The 22,303-nt window shown below is 45.2% G+C and overlaps 1 long non-coding RNA gene across 1 annotated transcript; it reads left to right on the forward strand.

The window, feature by feature from the left end:
- The first annotated feature begins 20,158 nt into the window (after window positions 1-20,158).
- On the forward strand, window positions 20,159-22,027 carry LOC148001031 (uncharacterized). Its single transcript, XR_015638916.1, has 2 exons — window positions 20,159-21,128; window positions 21,574-22,027. It is a non-coding gene; the product is annotated as an uncharacterized LOC148001031 (long non-coding RNA).
- The last annotated feature ends 276 nt before the right edge of the window (window positions 22,028-22,303 follow it).

Raw genomic sequence — 22,303 nt, forward strand, 5'->3', positions numbered from 1 at the left:
GAGGATCAGGAGGCCGTTCTGGACTACAAAGCTACAGGTGCTTACCTTCTATTATAAACGGAACTTTAAGGCTGTCAGGGAGGATGGTTCATCTTGTCGACTTGGTAGGATTTAGAATCGCCTAAGAAAAAGACCTGTGGGGATTTTCAGACAGGTCAACTTTGAAGGCTTTGGTTTGTTTGTAAGGCTGTGTTCGGAAGTCAAAGACTTCAATAGGCAGGAGGGGAAATTCCATAGGGAATTCTGAATGTGGATAGCACCATTCAGTGGGCTGGGATCTCAGAATGAATCAATAGGAAAAAGTGATTGTAGTGTCACAATGGACTGGTGTGCACTGATTGCAGATTCAATATGACCAGACATATCACACCCCTGACACCATGCCCTCCTCACTGTGATGGCCCATACCTTCCTAGGAGCGAAATAAACCATCCTCCTTATTTTAATTTTGTCAGACATGCAAAATAGTAATAAGAAATGTTACTAATACAATAGTGTTGTGGTCGTCTACAGAAACAAGTACCTGTGTGTCTTCGTGCAAAACCTTCTTGGCATCTTCCAGCCAGCAAGCCAATGGGGTTCAATACATAGACTATAGAATAAATAGAATTTACAACAATGTGCCGTTGTCTAATTTAACATTCATCAGAACCTGGTCAGATCCTTCACCTCTATGACTTACCCAGTTTATAAGATATCAGTGATGATATTTTCCTCAGGTAGAAGATGATGCGAAACCAGGAGAGTAGGGGACAGAAATTTAGGAAGTCCTTAGCAATTCTTTATGATGGAACAGAATCCCTCCATCAGAGAGGTGCCCTGCGATTCCCAGCACTCTAATGTAAATGTTAGCTCCTTGGAGCCAGGCTGCTCCTTGTATACAACCTTTGGCATCTGGTTTTCAAGTTACAGAATAAATGGTGCTGGCAAGGAGTCTTCCTTGCTGACTTGGAGATCTGAGGCATGGTGGCAGCCATGACAGGAAGAGTCTGACTTTGACTCCCTCAGTGTGCAAGGCACTGAGCTGACCCAGCTGACCTTAACTCTGGGCCCTGGCTCTACCAAGAATGCTTCCTCTCCTTTGTGTTGCCAGCCCTGTCTACCAGCAGAAACCCTCATCCAGCACATGGAGCCTGACTCCGTCCTCACAGTAGTGGCTTCTGATACTACCCAGAAGCAGTAAAGCAATAGTGGGATTCAAGCCAGCTCTTGATAGTATAGAGTGATGAACCATGTGTAGTTACAGATACTCTGCTTTCAAAATGCAGTTTCCTGTCTGATCTCATCTCATCCTTACAGGGATGATGTGAGACTGACTGGGCAGTTATTTTCAGCTGGATTTTATGGGAGAAGCTTGAGAATCAGAAAGGTTAAATACTAGGATGGAGGTGATCTCACCCCCCTATCCCCCCACCATGCAATCAGTGGTAGAGCTGGGACAAGAACTGTAGCCTGAGGCCTGGTCAGTGCTCTTTACCCTGTGTCCAGAGGAATAGTACAAAGGGTTATATGGAGCAGATAGTACCTCTCTGATGCTTGCTTTTGTGTCTGACCCCAACTGGTCCTGCCTGTAGGAGCTGAGAGGGCCTCACTTTCTTCTGGTGAAGGCACCTTTGCCCTTGGCTGACATGATCTGATGGCTCCAGGGGAAGACTAGGGGTCAACTTTGAAGGCTTTGGTTTGTTTGTAAGGCTGGGTTCAAAGTCAGAGACTCCAACAGGCAGGGGCAGAAAAAACAGTATTAGTGATGGAGTGGTGGGAAGAGGATGCATGCAGAGAGGAAAGACTGAAGTCAATCTCTGAAGCCCGAGCAGGCACGCGCGTGCTTGTGCGCCTGTGCACACACACACACACACACACACACACACACACACACACACACCTCCCCTCTCCCCTGGACATAGGCACCGATGGCATTTATCAGCCTTCGAATTGTGACTCTCAGTATAAAATTAAACCCATACTCAAGGGCTGTTTAAGCACAGCCTATTTATTCAGTGTCTCTTTATGAAGCACTCACCAGTTTATTACCCAGCGGTAACTCACTCCACATGGCTGAGAGCTGGCCACCCGCCCTTTCTAGATAAGATGAAAGCATCTTTTGCTGCATGCATGGAGCAAGTCTTGGCCTCTTGGAGCTCTGGGACAAAGGAGATCTGGAAGATGGTCCTGAGTCCAGGGGGCAGGTGGGCAAACTATGCTGGGGGCGACCTGCCTGCCATCCCTCCTCATACCTTGATGACCAACCAACTTTTGCCTGGTGCCTTGGGAATCTCTATTGGCCTGAGATATGGGGAGAGATTTATTTATTCAGAATCTTTTATTCACAGCCTATGGGCTGATCCCTGTGGGTCCCAAGGCAATACTTCCTCAAAAGTCCCTAAGGAGGCTGGACTTGATGATGTATACCTATAATCACAACACCCAAAAGAACGTAGGTAGGGACCTAGTCTGTTGTACACAGCAAATTTAAAGCCAGCATAGGCTGTTCCTCCTAGTGTTTGGGAATCTTACCCATAAACCCCACAGACAGGCTTCCCCCTCCCCCCTATCCAGAGAACAAAGTGAAGTGGCAGAGGAAAACAGCACAGGAAAGCCCCCCCCAGAAGAGTCCTGAACCCTGACCTTACTTCTGTTGGGTTAGCAGGCAGTCGTCTGATGCTTTCAAATTTCATTCAATCTAGGGAGCAAAATTCTTGCCTGATTCTTGGCCTAACACAGGAACAATGCGGTCTCCTTCTAGAAGACAGAGCAGGCCCCGAGGGGCTGTTTCTTCCTCTTCTTCTGGGGAGCAGTTGTGCTAATTATCCACCGCCTCACTTACATAACCAGACCTTTGTCAGCAGTTTTCCGGTGGGACCGTATGTGAAGTTGGGGTTTGCTGTTCAGCAAGCATTTCTGATGAATGCTCTGGAAAGTTCTTGGCACCGTGATGGTGTTTCTTCCCTGCAGGGTTTCCGGGGCTGCTGGGGTGCTAACTCACACTGCAGAACCTTTGTGGTGTCCTCAGACACTCTGTGAGCAGGCACCTGCTGGAAAGGGGGATGGGAATGGGGGATGTACCAGGAAACCCTGAGTCTGCCGAGGCAGGAACTCTGCACATCTGGCTGGGGTCACAGCTGGAGAGGGGATGATCTGTTGGGAAGGAGCAGAATACACCACTAAGTACCTGCCCCTGTCTGTGGCAAATGTCCCTGACACTTGAGCCCCAGCGCAGATCTTTTTGTTAAACATAATGCTCAAGCTTGGAACTCTATTAACTAAACTATCGTTAGTGACATTGATAGCAGTGGTTGTTAATTCAGTGCTTTCTCAGGCACCGGATAGCAGCCCAGCATTTAACACAGTTATCTTATTTAATCGTATAAATAGTATCGAGGGTGTTTTATTATTATCTGAATTGTATAGGCATGGAAATTGAGGACGGAATGTGTTTAATATCATTGGATAACTTTCCTTGGGGAGATGGGGACAGAAATCTATTCACCTTGAATAGGGCACACAGAACAGAATAAAGAAACGATTCCATCCAAGTCTAGTTGGGTGAACGATTAGGTTTAATTGGGATTACTTACAGGAACATGGGCAATTTAAGGGATGCTACATCATCCAAGAAGAATTTGTCTCCCTACTCAGCAATTATTCGTCAACTGTATATCCAAAGATGTAGGGCTTTGTGTACCATCTCATGAGCTGTCCTCTCTGTTTCCTTGGTGGACTGTTAATGGGTCTTGTCTTGTGAGGATCTCATGCAAACAACTATAGTTGTTTTGCTTTTAAGACAGCAAAGAGCATGGTATAGCCAGAGGACAGAGTTCCACAGCAGACACCGTGTCCAAGTAAGAGTACATGGTGGTAGGAAGGAAAGATTTACACCCAGGGCCTTCTCTTCACCTGTTTGATTGCTTGTTCATTTTTTAAAACAAACATATATTGTATATCTCCTATAGGCCATCATTAGAATACAAATGAAGCTTTGCCTAGAGAAGCTCTGGGTTTAATGGAGGAGACCTCCTTTGATGAAGGCAGTGTGGGTAGAATACAAAGAGATAGACCCAGTACACAGCACGGGGTGCTCCAGTGAAGTGGTGTATTAGGCTCCATCACAGAAACAAGCATTAGGAAACACAGAAACTGGAATTTATTATAAGGAATTAACTCACATGACCATGAGAACTAAGTCTCATGGTCTGCCATCTGGCAGCTGGACAACCAGGAAAGCCAGTGTAATCTTAGTTCAAGTCCGAAGGCCTGAAATTCAATGAGCATTTGGTATACCTGAGCTCATAAGCAGAAAAACCTTGATGGCTCCATTCCAGACATTCAGCAGAGGGAGTGTACCCAACCTTCCTAGTCTTCAGTGGGTTGTACGATGCTGAATCATATGGAAAAGGGCAGAATCCTCCTTCGTTGGCTTAAAGAACAAGGTCTTTTGGAGATATCCTCACAGAAATAGACAGGCGGCTGGGTGCTCTGTAGCCTAGTTAAGTTGAGATATAAAAATATGGCTCTGCCAGTGAATACTGGGGAAAGGGAAGGCTTCTGTGGCTTCCTGAGGTCTGTCGAGTGCTGGATGTGAAGCCGGGCCAACATGCAGGAGATGCGCAGCAGGTGTGGCGTTCCAGGAGAAAGACCAGGTATAAGTGATGGGCAAGTGTGCAGAGAGCTGAAGGCAGCTGCCACCCGTGGCATGCAGTCTGATGGACCCTAAAGCAACAGGAAGCTTGTATGCCAGGAGTTCTTGTCAGATGGGTGTCACAGTCTAAAAGCAAAGACAAGGAGAAATTTAGTCCATGAGCGTCAGTGTTGTGGTGAAACTCAACTCTGCAGTTCAGGAATACTCCTCTCTCTAACCTTTAAATCTCAAATCCCATTTTGATATAATGTTTGCTTCAACATCAGTGTTATATGGTTCCACTCCATGAGGAATATTATGGGGGCCTGATATTAATGCTTGTATATGTTTTCTTCCCATGTGAGGAGACAAGGAAAGCCCTCTGAGGTTCAAACCCCATCAGATTTGCCATCTGTTGGCATGTTTTTGACATCTATAATAATTAACAATGCATTTGTTGTTTATAAATTAGTTTGTGGACTAGACGTCCGTGTTCTACTACTATAACAGACTACTACAGACTGGGTAAATCGTAACTAACAGAAGTCGTCTCACAGGTGCTCCCTCCTCTCGGAGCTGGGCAAAGTATTTTAAAGTTTGTGTTGAGAAATAATCAGGCAATACATGTAAAACATATGTGAAAAAGAAAGAGAGAAGACTGTGGGGAGACTAGTCCTATGAGACAACCAGAAAACCTGATGCAGTCTTACTCATTAAGGCTGTGTGGTATCAGCACAGACAGATAGCTAGGCTATTGAGGCTGAACAGCAGAACCAGGATAAGTCCAGTTTATGTGTGTGCTGGTTTGTATATGCTTGGCCCAGGGAGTGGCACTATTTGGAGGTGTGGCCTTATTAGAGTAGGTATGTGACTGTGGGCATGCACTTTAATACGAGCTGCCTGGAAGCCAGTATTCTGCTAGCAGCCTTAGATGAAGATGTAGAACTCTTAACTCCTCCTGCACCGTGCCAGCCAAGACACTGCCATCTCCCATCTTGATGGTAATGAACCGAACCTCTGAACTTGTAAGCCAGCTGCAATTAAATGATGTTCTTTATAAGAGTTGCATTGGTCATGATGTCTGTTCACAGCAGTAAAACCCTAAGACAATGTGTAAGAAAGCAATATGGTACACATGATGCCTTGTCAGTGTGGCAAATGGGAGTGTGTATCGGGGGCGGGGTGCTGGTGAGTGGGAACCCGTTCATACTTGTGTGCATATGGAGGCCAGAAGTTGATGTTAAATGTCTTCCTAGATTGGTCACCATTTTTTCTTTTGAGACAGGATCTCTTCTCAAACTGGGAGTTGGTGAATTTGGCTAGGCTGGCCTACCTGTACCTCCCTCTTCACACCTTCCCAGTGCTAAGTTTACAGCTTCTGGCTTTTAGATAGGTACTGGAGATACAAACTCAGGTCCTCATGCTGTGTGGCTGGCATTTAATTCTGCCTCACCACAGATCCTGCAAACGAGAACCTTGACCAATGATATTAGGGCAGTAGAGAAGCCATTTTGGAAACAAAAATAGTTTGCCTCCATTCTTCACCCGTGTACTGAGAAAGATTTAAGTGGTAGAAAGGAGGAAAGTAAAAGAAGTATGAGAAAACTTGGGGGTTGTGGAGGGTGATAGCCTTTGTAAGTAGGGTGTGAGTTTAGAAGCCATAAAAATGATGGATACATTTGAATACATGCATATATATTTAAACATTCTGTCCATATCTGGAACACCATATTCAGTCAAAAGGTATTTGACAATGTGAGGAAAAAGTATTTGCAATTCATCTCACAAAGCACTAATCCCTTTAGTATAAAAAGATTTAGAAATTGAGAAGATCCATAACCCAATGGAAAATGGTCAAAGGACATGAACATTGAAATCACAAAGAAAGAAATGCAAATGCCCTTTACCCATGAATAGGCAAGTAGCCCATTCATGATGAGAGAATGCAAATCAAAACCACACAGAGACATTCCTTTTCTTACCTCTCTGGTGGGCAAATCCCCCAAATCTTGACAAAAATGCAATGTTGGCAAAGTTGTTGGAGAGCAGGAGCCTCCTCTCTTGCAGGGTGAGTGTGAAATCAAAGACTCTTCTTTATGGGAGAATGGTAATAATGTCTACCGTGTCACAAATGTGTCTGACTTCTGGTCCCAGTGCTGAAGATCCATCCTCTAGTGTCCAGCTGCACTGCTGTAAAACCACACATACACAAAGTCATTCGATAGCACAGAAGCTTCCTGTCAACAGAGGACAGATGAATGAATGTATTTGGAGGGATTAGAAAATGCTGCAGAGGCAGAGAAGAAGTTGTTTCAGGGCATTCTGCTAGGTGAGAGAACCTACTGACTGGGAGCATGTGACGTATATCACTGGCTCTGTAAAATAGAAGGAAGAAGTGTTACCATATGCATGCATTTGTGTTTATATTTACACAAAGAACCACCGGGGAGATGGCTCAGTGCTTGTTGTGCAAGGATAAAGATCTGAGTTCAGATCCAAAGCACCCATAGAAAAGTCTGGGTGCTGACATGCTCCTGTAATCCTAGCATCTTGGAAGGGCAGAGAGGAGAGGATTGCCAGCGCTTGCTGATTGCCTAGCTCCAGGTTTAATGAGACCTCAGCTCAAGGGAATAAGGGGAAGAGGGATGGATTAGGACACCTGACATCTTCCCTTGACCTCTACACTTGCAACTTGTTGAAATTAATCCAGAGACCCAGTGCCCTAGTCGTGATGGCCCTCTAAACATGCATTTTTCCAGCTGATCAAGGTGCAGAAAAACATGAGAAATCTCATTGCTCGAGGCCCATGAAGTCATAAGGAAGCAGACAGGAAGACATTCTCCCAGCATCAAGATCCTTCAACTTACATCCTACGTTCCAGTCTGATGTGTGAGCTTCTCTCACCATGACAAAATACCCGTGGAAATCAATTATAAGGAGAGAATAATTGTTATGGCTCTTGGTATCTGAGGTTTCAGTTCATGTTTGCTTGGAGTCTAGAGAGGTAGACTGTCATGGCTGCCAGGAAGTGGACAGCCAGAGGAAAATCTGGTTACCTCACAGAGACCTGGAAGCAAAGGCAGAATGAAGGCCCCCAGTCCTTCAAGGACATGCCTCCAATGGCCTAAGTCCCTCTTACTAGAACATGCTTCTTAAAGGTTCCACCACAGTGCCTTAAGCTGAGGGCCAGACTTATAACTCAAAAAACTGGGGAACATTCCAGCACAACTATAGCAACGTCCTACTCCCTCCCTCAGACGTCCATCAGCACTGACATGGGCTGGGCTCCATCTGCAGAACACACTAAGCTTGTGGGATGGCTGTCTCTAGCAAGCCAGTGTATTCTGTGGGGATTTTAATCTTCCTCAATTTTACTCCTCCTCAAAGCGGGAGAAGGGTATTCACTGCATTTTACTAAGTGTGTAATTGTATTATGACCCTGGGTTTACCTTGGCAAACTCTTGTCTCTCCTTCTCTGGGCTCTTTTGAGCTTTGCAGACATCTCCCTGCACCCAAAGACATATTGCTTTCACCTTGTTCAGAAGGAACAAATAGTGGGGGCTTCCAGGAGAGTGAGTGTCTTGTTCTCCCTCCCAGGAGCACTGTCCCTCAGCTAGGGAATTGACAGGACAGTCCTGTGACTCTAAGGAAAATTCTTGCTCCAATGGCTCCCCTTCCCCTCCTCTCTCGGTCCAGTCTTTTTGTTCCAGGTGGTTAGGTGGCAGCTGCTCTAAGGGCTGCTTTGAGTCTTTGTCAACCTGGACCCTGGATGTAGGCACACAGGCTCTTTTCTGTTCCAGGTCACCACAGGGAACCATCCACAAGGCTGAGAGCAGGAGTCTGGTCTAGGTCTCTGAGACGGTAGCTAGAAGTCACAGATATTAGGAGACCTGGCTTCAGGCATCAGCACCTTCAATTCTTAAGAAGCTTAGCACTTTGCCAAGAGGACAAGGAAGAGGCCTAGGCCAAGGTGCCTATCACCCAGGCTCATGGAGTCCAGCAGATGGGGGAACTTTGTCTGGAGCCTGTGGTCAGCTGCTCAGGGTGCTGTATCCCTAGAACCTGACCTTTGACCCACTCTCCTCTTCTTTGTTTTCCTGATTATTTTCGTCGTTTGCTTGTTCTTTGCGTGGGAGAAAATGTCTGTTTCCTTCCTGCTTCTCCAGGAGGTCCTAAAAGACTCATGGGAATCTGTCTTGGAAAGACTTGGGAGTTTTGGAGTAAGTTGTTAACAGCCCAGCTTGGAAGACAGATGGGATTTGCCGAATCCCAGGCTGCGGTAGGTATCTGGTGGGAGGCGCTGGCAAGAACAGCTCCATGTCTTCCTGCCACCCTTTCTGGCTTGGATCACAGCTCTGACCCTCCACACCTTGTTTGACTGACGTTATTGTTGCCCTGACATCATATGGAGGAAGATGTTCTCCCCACTAGGAGGACTGGGTGGTCCTCCTTTCCCCAGATGACCTCAGTTCCCCCTGGTAAAGTAGAAGTTGTCTTGGGATATCTCCAGAGGCGCTTCTATCAGGGCTCTCAGTCTTGCCTGCTCTCTACCACAGTGTCCTCTCCCCAGAATGCTTTGGCGTGATGGAGTGCCTTCAGATAGGATACAGCAGCTTTTAGCCCCATAAAGAAATGGAAGCTGCTTCTGAAGCTATCTTCTGTAGTTTGGGTGCCTTACACTCCAGCTGGACTGGGGTGTTTGCATCTTACATTATGGAGCACAGACTACAGGGCACAGCTGGTATTAGGAAGCCCAAGGCAGAATGTGGCTCATGGCTACTCCACCTGCCTGGCTGTCCTGTCTGACTTTGCTCCATCAGCACCTGGGCAGAACAAAGGGCTGTGTCAACCTTCAATTCCATCTGTAAGGAGACTTTTCACTTTCTTTTTTCTAAGCTTGCAGGACGGCAGGCCCACTTCCTGCTGCCCCCACCCGCCCTCTCTTGGCTGTGCTCCCAGCTTCCTGAGCCAAACATGCAGAAAAATTTAGGCTCTAACTTCCAAGGGTATTTGGGCTTTCAGCAACCCCTGGGGGCCAATGGGGCTTTTTTTACCCTCTCTTCTGCTTCCTTCTTTTCCTTCCTACAGCAAGGGGCAAGACCTTCAGGAAGACCCAAACTATTAAGAATGGTCTCATATTTGGAAGGGGACACAGATTGACCCTACTGGAAGGTATTTTTTGGTAACTATTGTTTACAGTAGACAGCTTTGTGGACAGCCAAGGATGCCTTTGGAAATTACCACAAGTTTCTTTGAGTGGGCTCTGGCCCTCCAAGGACCTCTCCTCCTTTTGACCTTCATTATTGTTCCTTAGATCTGCTAGAATATGTTCCTCGTTGTGTGAGTTCCCTATCCCCTGTTGTCACTCCCAAGGACAGGCAGCTGAATGATCTGTGTGCCAAGAAACACAGGGAACAAAGTGGTCTAGGAACAGTGGCCCTTCCTTTGAGAAACTTCAGTCAAATGGGGGACAGTTGACTTTCTAAAGCAATGACAACAGTACTGTAAGTCCTCGACACAAGTTCCATAACGTCTTCTGGAAGAAGAGACATACAGGGTTCTTTCTTTTCTTCTGAAGCCAGTTTTCTAACAGTATCTAAATATTTGGAAAACAAATGACTAGAAAAGATTTATCAATGTTTGGATGTATCAATGTTTGGTCCCTTTCCAATCCCTTGTCCCTGAAAGAACTAGTATTGGCACAAGACACCCCAAGACCAAGTTCTCAGTACATTGTAGAGTTATCTGCCTCAGAGGAACAGCATGCAGGGGACAAGAGACAAAGACAGGACATAAAGATAAGGGAGAATGAGAAAGATACACGGGAGATGGGGGAAGGGATATTTGCATGGGAGGAACAAAGAAGGACTGCCTCTGGATAGAGAGGAGACAGAGGTGGCCCATAAACAAATGGTGGTTTATAAAGGGAAAGGGGAAACCCAGTGTTAGGATGAGTTGGTTAATTTTAATTGGGCATGTTAATTAGGTGAGTCAAAAGGGGGCTTTTGACTACTGGACTTCAATACTTTGAAAGCTGGACCTTGGTAGTCAGCTTCAGGAGGAGGAAGTGGTCAAATGAGAGAATACACTTTGGTGGCTAGTTTTGGGAATGTAATCTAATAGTTTTTTTAGTTTTTTAGTAAGGCAGAGGAGATGGGAGAAGGTAGAGGCCTGCCAGAGCCCCTTCACTCCCTATATAAAGGAGCTTGTCAAGTATTAATGGTCTTAATGGTCTGAAGGAGAGGGATAAGGCCTATTATTGGGGTACCTGGACTTAGGACAAAAGACTCCTTAGAGAAGATGGGCTATTATACTTTAGCAAGGAAGAGACAATGAAAAATCAGTAGTTACATTATCAGTTCCTACTGTACTGGTTCCTGACACTGTATAGCTCCCACCCACACCCCTACTGTCTTTCAGAGTAAAACCAAAGCATCAAGTGAACACTGAGGACCTCCACATAAAACCAGATACACTGGAACTAATAGAAGAGAAAGTGGGGAAGAGTCTCGAACACATGGGCGCTGGGGAAAATTTCCTGAACAGAACACCAATGGCTTATGCTCTAAATTCAAGGATCAACAAATGGGACTTCATAAAATTGCAAAGCTTCTGTAAGGCAAAGGACACTGTCATTAGGACAAAACAGCAACCAACAGATTGGGAAAAGATCTTTACCCATATACCCTATACCCTACATCTGATAGAGGGCTAATATCCAATATATACAAAGAACTCAAGAGCATCAAATAACCCTATTAAAATTTGGGCTACAGAGCTAAACAAAGAATTCTCAACTGAGAAATATTGAATGGCTGAGAAGCACCTAAAGAAATGTTCAACATCCTTAGTCATGAGGGAAATGCAAATCAAAACAACCCTGAGATTCCACCTCACACCAGTCAAAATGGCTAAGATCAAAAACTCAGGTGACAATAGATGCTGGTGAGAATGTGGAGAAAGAGGAACACTTCTCCATTGTTGATGGCATTCCAAGCTAGTACAACCACTTTGGAAATAAGTCTGAAGGTTCCTCAGAAAGTTGGCCATAGTACTACCTGAGGACCCAGCTATACCACTCCTGGGCATGTACACAAAAGATGCTCCAACATATAACAGGGACACATGCTGCACTATGTTCATAGCAGCCTTATTTATAATAGCCAGAAGCTGGAAAGAACCCAGATGTCACTCAACAGAGGAATGGATATGAAAAACAGTGACTTCACACAAAATTCATAGGCAAATGGATGGAATTAGAAAATATCATCCCGAGTGAGGTAGCCCAATTACAAAAGAACACGCATGGTATTCATTCACTGATAAGTGGATATTAGTCTAAAAGCTCAGAATACCTAAGATACAATTCACAGACCACATGAAGCTCAAGAAGAAGGAAGACCAAAGTGTAAATGCTTCAGTCTTTCTTAGAAGGGGGAACAAAAATACTCACAGGAGGAAATATGGAGTTAAAGTGTGGATCAGAGACTGAGGGAAAGGCCATCCAGAGACTGCCTCACCTGGGGATCCAATCCCATATACAGTCACCAAACCCAGTTACTATTGGGGATGCCAAGAGGTGCATGCTGACAGGAGCCTGATATAGCTGTGTCCTGAGAGGCTCTGCCAGAGCCTTACTAATACAGAGGCAGATGCTTGCAGCCTCCCATTGGACTGAGCATGAGGTCCCCAGTGGAGGAATTAGAGAAAGGACTGAAGGAGCTGAAGGGGTTTGCAACCCCATAAGAAGAACACAATATCAACACCAGACCACCCCCCCCACCCCCAGAGCTCCCAGGGACTAAACCACCATCCCAAGAGTACACAGGGATGGACCTATGGCTCTAGCTATATATGTAGCAGATGGCCTTGCCAAGCATCAATGGGAGGAGAGGCCCTTGGTCCTGTGAAGGTTCAATGCCCCAGTGTAGGGGAATGTCAGGGTGGGAAGGGGGGAGGGAGTGGGTGAGTGGGTGTGGGAGCATTGTTATAGAAGCAGGGTTTTTGTCTTCATTTGAGGCTCACTGAACTGGAATCTGATGGTTTTGGTTGTATCTTCCTTGTTCATGGGAGATTCTCTCCCACATCATATGACAGACAGCCTGCCTTCCTTCTCTTCCATTCTCTGTGGCAGAGAAAAGAGGGGATCCCTACAATCTGTTTTTTATTTCATGGTCTATCTAGAGAAGGAACATGTGAATGCTATTCTGGGGCTGCGGACAAACAATGAACAGAAGTTTTAGGGACTGTTGGCTTTTCTGGTTTTGTTTTCCCTCTCTGTAAAAAGAGGTTGTTAACTCATAGGCAACTCCACTAGGCTTTGCTTAGGGACCTAGCAACAGCTCATGTCATGTCATCACCTGCTGGGGCTGCCAGGGGCACCAGGTATGTGTTGCATGTAAAAGGACTGCCCCTAACTTATTGCTCTCTCCTTCTCAGTCCCTCTCTCTCTTTCTCTCTCTCTGCTGTCCTGGCTCACTGCTCATCCGCCTTTATCCCTTCCCAGGTCCTCACTCCTCTCACTTTCCCCCAGTAAACCCCCTTTATATAAGATCTGCTGCATGGCATAATTTCTCAGGGGTATACCTTGGCTTCCCCCCCCCCATGCTACTCCATTGACATGTCATATTTTGTAATAGAGGTGACCATACTTGTGTGGGCAGCTACACGTGGTTAGTAGAGGGTGGAAAGAAGCTTAGGAGAAGATGGCCAGGCAGCGCCTTAGAAAAACTCACTCTGCACATCCACCTTCCAAGAGGGGTGCACAGGGTTTTAGCCAGGGATGAGAGCTCAAGCATAGGAGGCCATTCCTTTACAGGACATGCCTTCTGGCTGCTGTGCAAACAGCTCACAGCTCAAGTGTCTCCCCACACAGCCTTGTAAATTGCCTGCGCTGAATTCTACACACACCTCAGTGGAAGGGGAATTACTTGCCAGATATACGGTATCTGTGAGAAGGGCCTCTTATGAGTCGGTGTTCAAATATGTTACTGGCTCAATAAACAGAGGTGGTTTGTTGTAAATTAAGGAAAGGAAGCGAGGTGCCTGCACCAACGGCTTGTTCTCCTACTGTTTCCTATTAGCACTCTTCCTCTAAGTGCTCAGTAATTCTCCTGGGGGTGGTGGTGGGGGAACTTTCCCTGGAAGGGGGTGGGAAATGGAATAGTCCTGCAGCTATTAGGCAGAGCCACACAGAGAGGTCACAAGACAGATAAGGCGGTCCCCCAGGGCTCAGATGGGCTTTTGCCTCTGATGGGACATAGACAATCCTTGGGATGCTGCATGCTATCTGGGATGATGAAAGCAGGAGCATCCTGGGGGAGGGGGGCTAGGGAATGGATCTGCAGAGAGAGAGAGAGAAAGAGAGAGAGAGAGAGAGAGAGAGAGAGAGAGAGAGAGAGAGAGAGAGAGAGAGAGAACCTGTCTGTCATCACCAGAGTGAACTGGAGTTGCAGTGCTCAACGCCCAGGGAAGAAGCTTGTGCTGATTGGTTGGCAGGGTGTTGCTGTTGTTGCTGTATGCTGAGCAGAGATTGTGTTACAATTGAGACTGCTGAGACCAAGGATTCAGCTAGAAGGAATGAGGTGTGATGGGGTCCGAGTGGAGAAAGACTGAGAGGAGCTGGTCATAGCACCCAGGTGAGAATCTAACAGGGCATCTGGCTGGCTGCTAAATCATGCCCTGGGGAGATATTTTCTGGAAACTTCTACTCTCTTATCTCTCATTTAGTTAGGCACTATGGTGGGGTGGTGGTCCATTCTATTCATGATCCTCTTTCCTGATCAAGTCTGCTCTGCCTACTCTCAGCCTGATGAGTTGTAATTATTTATCCTTATACCCATTGTCCTGGGTACCCAGGGAGATGTTATGTGAACTGTAGGTATAGGGTGGAGGAGGGGCAGACTCATCTGGTTTTGGCATCAACTGCTCATGCTGGTATCCATCGAGATGTCATTGTCCCCATCTGTCCATGAGATTACTGCTGGAGGATTCCCATTCCTACCATCTGGCTTTCTCACACACAGCTCTTTTCCCTTATCGTATGCCAATGGTAATACTGTTTAGAAAGGAAGGAGGGCATTTCAGAACCCCAACATCTCTGAGACAAAACCCAAGTCTTCCAGTGTTCTTAAGAAAATAAACTTCTGACATACAAGGCCAGAGAAGGCTCTGGGTGTCTTGGTCTCTCACCCAAAGTACCCCGAGGAAATGGTTAATGGAAGGCAAGTTGTTAAAATGGGGCAGAAGATGGAGCCAACAGTGGAGGACAGAGGAATGAATTTTGTGAATCAGAGCTACAGGGACTTGGGTAGCATGTTGTTTAGCTCCCTTGGATTATAGGTGGGGATCTTAGGTAGAATGACACTGTTTTCATTGAGCCCTCATTAGCATCAGTTCTGCAGATTAAACACTCACTCCAAGTCTAAGTAGTTAGAATCTACTAATGGACCAATCAGAGGCATTGGTCCAGGAAGGAGTACTGAGAAGATGCCATGATGGGATCTGGCTTCCCATGGAAGGAGCAGAAGGTGGGAGAGCCTCAGACAGTGGCGCTGATGCCTGCAGAGGGAGATGGTGAGTGAGGGTCTCAGGGTGGAAAAGTCTGAGTGTGTGACTCACATGTGATTCCAGGGATGATTTGTCTGCACTAGCGAGGAATCCTGGAAGCAGAGACATCCCCGGGTGAGTCTTGCATCTTGCCAGAATGGACTTGACTTAGTGACCTTGCTATGCTTAACTTTTGGACCAGCAGAGGAAAAGTTTATCTGTCCAGAAGAAAGGGCAGGAAATGGAAAACATGGAAGAAGACAGCAAGCTTTACTCTAATATCATATGGATTTACAATAATGTAAAGGACTGGACTCCTATTTCAAATTACAGAGTCTCTTTCCGTCTTTCTGTCTCTTCTCTCTCTCTGTCTCTCTCTCCATATATATATATATATGTGTATGTGTGTGTGTGTGTGTGTGTGTGTGTGTATATATATATATATATATATATATATATATATATATAGTATTAGAAAGTAGAATTTTTTTCATACTGTGTGAACAAGGTTTTCCTTCCCTCATCTTCCAGGTCCTCTCCACTTCCTCATCCATCCAACTCCATGCCTTTTTTTGTTCTCTTTAGAAAACAAACAGGAAATAAAAGTCAAATAAACCAGAATATAATAAAACAGGCAAACATCAATAAAAAGAACAAGAAAAAGCAGCACAAAACCATACACACACACACACACACACACACACACAACACATCAAAACATAAAGTTGGAGACTTAAGTAGGGATTCAGGACAGGGGATTTAGGATTAAGCTTTCTGTCAGAGACATTAAAAGAGCTGGCAGTAAAGAACAGAAGAAACAGAAAGCTAATGTGAATCAGAGGAAAATTTGTAAGAAATAAAAAGATTATATTCCAGTAAAAGGAACACAAAGATCACACTATAAAAATGATGAAAAATATATATACACCTAGTAAGAAAGTTGTCTATGTGTGCATAGTCAATATACATGCGTGCACTTATAAAAAGGAGATGCAGAAACAGAGAGAGAAATAGATAAATCAACCATTTTATTTGAATATTTTAAACATATTCCCTTCACAAGTTTATAGAGCAAGCTGACAAATTTATTAGCTATATAGAAACTTTGAACAACTTGTTTAATAAGCTTGAAAATAAGTGTAGTGTTACACACAAATATGTAACTTACAGCAAATAGAAAATACACCCCTTTTGGTAGAATGTTCGCAGAAATGCTCATAAGTTATGGCACAAAGGCAGCCTCAATAAATTCTGAAGGATCAACATCATATAAAGGCTTTTGACCAAAAATACAATGAGACAACAATAGCTGGAAGCAAGGGTTTTGAATGGTCTTTTCACAAAGAAATGAAGAAGATGAAGGGCAACTTAAATATCCTGAGTTGGTCAGTACACAACATTGAAAGGCCTCAAGCATTACATGGTACCCAGGAAGACATAGCTATTATTAGCCAACCTCTATCCCTTAACCAAAGACTTGTGTCTGGAGAATGAAAACACCAGGCTAGAAGAGTGTACAAAACACTTAAAAGTAGGGAATAATAACTGTTCGGGTGGAAGTAAGTGAATGACAAATGACATCGAAGAAAATTCAGAAGCAATGCTGCGTGCAGTGCCTTTCTTCAGGTTAATAAGATAGATAAACTACTGGTGAGACAAAAAAATTGTAATAAAATCAAAACCAGACAAGACAGGAAAATGACAGTATGGATTAAAAACAATAGTAAAATAATGCCTGGGAGAGATACCACGAAGCGCCAATACATTGGAGAACATGGATGAACTGGAGACATAAGACTTAGACATGCAAAGAGTGCAAAGAGTGAACAATACACCCAGATCATACAGAATCTCGATCCCAGCTGGTCCCTCCTTTAGACCTGGGTCCCTGGGATTACAGCTGAGGCCATAATACACAGGGGAGAAAATAACCCTCACCTCAGAGATGCTTTTTTAGAAAACAAAACAAAACAAAACAAAACAAAACAAAACAAAACAAAAATACCGATTTATTTAGTGGAGTAAATTTAATTGTCACACGAAATCAAAGGCAGAAAAAAAGTCATAGGTCAATTTTACTTTCAAATGTAGTGAAAAACCATCCCAGATAAAACATTAGCTAACCCCCCTTCTGAAAGTTATTAAAAATAGGTCACGTTGGGGCTAGAGGGATGGCTCAGTGGTTAGAAACTCTTGCTGCTGCTCTTGCAGAGGATGCAGTTTTCGTTCTTAGTACGCACATGGCTGCTCACAACTGCTTGCAACTCCAGTTGCAGGAGATCTGATGCCCTCTACCATTCCCCAGAGAATTGCACTCGCGAGCGCACACACACACACACACACACACACACACCCCAATTCAAACAAACAAACAAACAAACAAACAAACAAACAAACAACAAGCAAGCAAACAAAGACCCATCTAGAAATAAAATGGGACTTCCTTTTAAGGCTGCTTACCTTAAACCAACATCAACTGGCTTGGAGGAACAGCATCACTGTTTTAACTGGAAACTGCATGTTAGGTGTGGGTCAGCTGAGGCACATGTGGAATGAGAGTGCTTTCTTTAGAGGAAAGTTCTGTTGGTGGATTATGACAAAACTCTCCATTAAAAATGGGAACTTGATCACAGATACAACTGGGTGGAATGCTCTAGAGTGTCCTTTAATACTGCGCTATGTCTTGCTGGTGGACAGGAAGCTGCTTGCCTAGCCAGAGCACCATGTGGGACTTGTTTGGCTTATGTAGAATGAGTGAATGACTCGCTTTGATTTGCTTTGAGGTGGCTCCTGGTTTGGGACGGAAGCTGGTGGTACTTTGAAAAGTAGGCTTTGTCTGGATGTGCTGGGTAGAGAGAGAAAGACCCACGGCCTAGGAAATGTAGGTGGCGCTCTTACAGGGCTCCTGAAACCATGCAAACACAAATGCCTGGGAGCACATCTTGAAAGGATTCCTCTGTCAACACAGCCCTCTGGCTCTGGCTCTGCAAAATGTTTAGCTCAGATTTCTCTTATCTTTCAGGCTTTTATTGACGGGTGTGTAGGGTCCACCTCTGCTTCAAGTGCTCATAATGGACAACATTTAACTGGGGCTGGCTTACACTTTTAGAGGTTTACCATTATCAGTGTGGCTGGTAACATGGCAGCGTGTAGGCAGATTTGGTGCCTGAGAAGGAGTTGAGAGTTCTGCATCTTGATCCAAAGGCAGCAGAAGGAAATTGTCTGGGCAAAACTTGAGCTTAAGAGACCTCAAAGCCACCTCCCTTTCCCCCACACCACAGGGACACACTTTCTCCAACAAGGCCACACTTCCTAATAGTGCCACTCCCTAGGGTCCAGGCATTCACACATGAGTCTATGGGGCATACCTATTTAAACCACCATACCTTCCCTCCTTTCCCTTCACTACTTCCCTTTCCCCTTCTACCCTTCTTTCCCTTCCCCTCTTCCCCCTTTCTCCACTCTTCATTCTTGTTTTCTTTCTCCTCTCCTACCTTTTCTCCCCACTCCCTCTCTTTTATTTTCCTTTCAGACCATAATGGGATAATGGCTTTAAAAGCAGAAGGTGCCTCTATGGGAACCAGAGTTCCTAGCACCCTTTCAGACCCTTCTTCTCTGGTCCCTGTGTCCCATCATGGAGACCGTCTCACATGTCTGTGTTGTCATCATCTCTCTCACTCTCCTTCCTGATTACTCTCTTCCCCCTTTTCTCTTTCCAACCCTTCTAGACACTAAAACCTAGAGCTGTGAGGTGATTAACTCAAGCAAGGTCCAGGTGTGTGTTGTATCCTTAACTCAAGCAGCCATACAATCTGGCCAATTGCCCCAAGTTCTAATTCTTATAAGATGATTGTGTATGTCCCTGTCAGGCATCTCTCCAAGTCTAATCAGTGTTGGCTAGCCATGTGGCAGGGGAGGGGGTTGAAATGGGGCCACTGGCATAAACATGGCTCCAGGGACCATTTGAGGCTTGCCCTTTAAAAAGGGAATGTGGATTGGCCAGACTCTACAAGGGCAATCTGAATCTATATTTATCTAAAATAAATAAAATAAAAAGAGGAAAGTCTTCATAGAGTCTGGCTGGAGAGGGTGACATTTGATTCAATGGCCCAGGACAGCTGCAGCTGGGACACAGACCACACAGAAGCATCGTATAGCCTGGTGATGTCTGAGGACACAGAGCTAGTTCTAATCAGTGAGAAGAAAAATAAGAAGGAATTCATAACAGCTTGACACCCTCCAGGCGGAACCCGACAATTTTATTTTTACTTGTTCAGGAGAGGAAACGTCATCACTGCCTGTACATTTACTTCATTCCAGAGGACTTGTGAGAAATGACCTCAAGTGTGAAATATTGTCTACCGAAGAATTAACTTAATAGATAATTTGGATTCAATTATTGGCTCAATACTAAAAGTTGCTGGGAAAAGTGCAGGCAATATTTTATGACTGTCATATGATGCAGGGATTGTGAAATTAGTTATTAATGACTTAGGAAAGAGATACTTAAAGAAGTCAGTGGGGAGGGAAATAGGGCTGTGGTTGCTTTCATTTCTCAAGCCAGTCCAGTTTTGCTGACTGACCCACTTGCCTGTCCTTCTCTTTCTCCCCATGTGTGTGATTTGGGGCTGGCATCATACACGTGTTCTTTTGAAGCAATTAGAAGCTGAAGGTTGCTGCCATCCATCACAGAAAGGTGGCCACCATCTCTGCGTGCCCCGAGAGCTGGTTGTTGACCTCTGACCTCTGCTCTAGACCATTTGTTATCTATGGCCAGCATCCTTGAGCACTGAATGAACTTTTAAAAGTAAAATGAATTGCCCACAGTTAGTGACCATTACTGGCTACCTATGCTTGCTAGTGGGAAGGGGATTTTTTTCCCCTGAAATCTCCAGAATCTCTTTGGTGGTGAAGAAGATATACCTTTATTAGCAATTTGAAGTTATGGCTATGAGTACCTTTTAAATTCAATTAATTTCTTCATCTTTCCCACAGGTACTCACTGGGCTCTTACTCTACACCCAGCAATGAGTTAGGACCTGTCAGGAGAGATGTGCTAGCTGCTCACTCTGAGCCCTGAACCCACAGGTTACCCACTAAGCAATGTAGTCAGGGTGCTTATAAAAATGGGGAGACACCTAGTCCAATGGCTGCCATGGGAAATGGCTGATGCATATATGGGTCCTAGCAAGGGTTATGAGGACCGAAAGTCATATGGAAGCAGCACCTTTAGACACTTACCCAGGAGCAGAAGATTCTGTTTCTGGATTCAACAAACTGAGTTTTGGTTTTGGTTAGCTGGTTTCATGAGAGCTCAAGGAGGCTCTGGGTTTTTGAGATATAAAGCAACACCACCAGAGTCAGGCTCATGTAGTTTATTCTTAAATGTGTACACATGCGGCGTGTGTGTGTGTGTGTGTGTGTGTGTGTGTGTGTGTGCCTGTGTATATGTGCACATGTGTGTGTGCCCCCTATCTGTATCCAGAAAATAGTAAATGCTGCAGAAGAAAAAAACCACAGTGGTGAGGAGCTGGGGCCCTGGACGGTGACATGAAGAGAGGAAAGAGTTTCAAATTCAGAATCCAGGGTCTCAAGGAGGATGACACATCCTAGGAAAGATTCAAGGAAGGAAACATAATTTCTATCTGTGGGAGACTTGGGTGAAGCACTGACAAGGAGAAAAAGGCTAGGGTAAAAGCTATAGTATGGAAATAGATATGGTGTGTCTGAGAACTGGCAGTGGCATCTTCCTGATAGGAGACAAAGGGAAGAACTGGGTGGCTGCATGGAGAATAGAAGGAGGGGACATTGGGGATGTGACAGGCAGCACTTGTTGTAAGGTCTGAAAGGTTCTCCATCTGAAGTGAGGAATGGGGTCATTAACATTGGTTGAGGCAGGATCTGAGCTTCTCTCTGCCTGTGCTGCTGCTGATCTCCTGGAAGACCACCTTCTGATGCTAACCCAGTGAGCACCTGGAAGACCACCTTCTGATGCTAACCCAGTGAGCACCTGGAAGACCACCTTCTGATGCTAACCCAGTGAGCACCTGGAAGACCACCTTCTGTTGCTAACCCAGTGAGCACCTGGAAGACCACCTTCTGATGCTAACCCAGTGAGCACCTGGAAGACCACCTTCTGATGCTAACCCAGTGAGCACCTGGAAGACCACCTTCTGATGCTAACCCAGTGAGCACCTGGAAGACCACCTTCTGATGCTAACCCAGTGAGCACCTGGAAGACCACCTTCTGATGCTAACCCAGTGAGCACCTGGAAGACCACCTTCTGATGCTAACCCAGTGAGCACCTGGAAGACCACCTTCTGATGCTAACCCAGTGAGCACCTGGAAGACCACCTTCTGATGCTAACCCAGTGAGCACCTGGAAGACCACCTTCTGATGCTAACCCAGTGAGCACCTGGAAGACCACCTTCTGATGCTAACCCAGTGAGCACCTGGAAGACCACCTTCTGATGCTAACCCAGTGAGCACCTGGAAGACCACCTTCTGATGCTAACCCAGTGAGCACCTGGAAGACCACCTTCTGATGCTAACCCAGTGAGCTGCCTAAGGAAGCATTGGCTACACCATGGGGTGTTGCAGGACATTTGATCACACTGTGAATCCCAGGATTGTATTGTTTATTGAAAAAATGTTTTTTCTAGTTGTGGTGAGGCTCAGACTTAGCACACACCTTTAATGCCTTTGGTATACATCTTTACTCTCAAACAATGAAGGTAAAGTTACTTGGTAGACGGAAGTACTGGTGTTTGAAAGTCTAACTGGGTGTCAGACAAAGTGATGAATCACAGAAAGATTTGACAGAGTAGGATATGTCTAACTCTCACAAGTAGAGGAAAGAGAGGTGACTTAAGAGAGAGGAGAGAGAGGTTTGGGGAGAGGGGAGAGAAAAGAGAGAGGAGAGAGAGGAAAAAGGAAGCAGTTTTACTGGGAGAGTTTTACAGAGACAGGTTGAAGAGACACAGGCGAAGATAAAATGAGTTAGAAGATGAGAACAAATCACCAAAGTTAGTATGAGACCAAACAGATCAATTCACTCAGAGGCTGAGAGAAGCCAGATTGAACCAGTAAGTTTGGCGAGATCTTTGAGGCAGAACAGCTGAGTTGACCAGCCAGCCAG

The sequence above is a fragment of the Rattus norvegicus genome, chromosome 15 (genome assembly GCF_021556685.1).
Source record: "Rattus norvegicus strain SHRSP/BbbUtx chromosome 15, alternate assembly SHRSP_T2T, whole genome shotgun sequence".
Lineage (NCBI taxonomy): Eukaryota > Metazoa > Chordata > Mammalia > Rodentia > Muridae > Rattus > Rattus norvegicus.